Source organism: Agrilus planipennis, unplaced genomic scaffold, assembly GCF_000699045.2.
Source record: "Agrilus planipennis isolate EAB-ADULT unplaced genomic scaffold, Apla_2.0 scaffold115, whole genome shotgun sequence".
Taxonomy (NCBI): Eukaryota; Metazoa; Arthropoda; class Insecta; order Coleoptera; family Buprestidae; genus Agrilus; species Agrilus planipennis.
In genome coordinates this window covers 693100-694524 of record NW_020441010.1, presented here as the reverse complement: position 1 = coordinate 694524, position 1425 = coordinate 693100, and positions in this window count along the sequence as shown.

Genomic DNA, 1425 nt, shown 5'->3' with positions numbered 1-1425 from the left:
TTAAAACTTTACACCGAAAATATTTAGCATTTAACCCCATTTGGAATTATTTAGTGCCTATAGGTAGATGACATTTTAACCATAGAAACAAATATAAAATCGAATCTCGATTATAAGTTAATATTTGTGACCCCAAAAACCGATCTTATCATCAAATCGCCACCCATATTTCTTTTTAAAATGCCATGTTTGTCCGTTGTTAAAATATTTAACTGATAAAAATATTAGAATGTCATGCACCCTAGGTGTAATGATGACGATGATTTTATTAATTGCATCATGAGTCTCCGTTTTTGATTGAATGTACCACATAAATATATATATAGCACATGTATGCTCACATGTATGTCCATATAACAAGGCGGGGCTCCTGTTTTGGAATACACCCTTTTAATTGGAATTAATTATGCTAAGGACAGTAAAGCAATAACGACGGCGTATTGGTACGATCAGTAGTGTCGGTCGTGTGACGTAATTGGATATCAAGCAGCTGCAACTGGATTTATGCGACCTACATATTGCAAAAGAAGAAAGAAGTCGCACGGTTCTACTTAATATTCACTGTTTATTAATGTATATCATCAATCGTTATAATAATTGTGTTTGTCACAAAGATGTGTCGACAGAAAATTTTTGTGAAGAAAAAATATGAAACAAATTAACCAAATGGAGTTGAGGTTTAGAAAGTCACCTTCAATCTTTATATACTAATAGAGATTCACCGGAGTGATTTTGTCGGGTACCGGAAAACCGAGAATCCGCCATTAGTTGTGTCTACGGTTAATGTAAAGAAAAAATACCTGAACGTATCTTAGGAAACAAATTAATTAAATTGAATACATCTAAAAATTTTAAAGTTGAGGTTTAGAAAGTCAACACCCTTAACTCTCAATTGATACTAACCAAAACCAAGTTTACAAGGGTGCATAATCATCATCATAAGGTCGTCAGTCCTAAGACTGGTTGAACACGCACCTCCACTCTTTCCTATCCTGCGCTAATCTTCGCATTTCCCTAAAGCTGGAGCAACCCATATCCTTAACTATTTGCGAACAGTAATCTAATCTAGGTCTACCTCTACCCCTCCTAACTTCCGTTTCTTCCTCTAATATGTCTCTGGCTAGACCTTCATGCCTGAAAAGGTGTCCTACCAACCTATCTCGCCTATTTTTTATTGACTTCCATAGAGTCCTCTGTTCTCCTATTCTATTCCTATTAGCCTGTAACACTACATTTCAAACGCTTTTAACCTTTTCTTTTCCGCCGCGCCCTCTATCCATGTAAAGCACCCGTACAGCACCCTGCTCAAAACATACACCTTTAACAACCTTTTTCGAATTTCTAAATTAACCGTTCGCGAACATAGAAGTGACTTCTTTTTATTGAAGGCGACACGACCCTGCGCTATTCTCTGCTTTATATCCC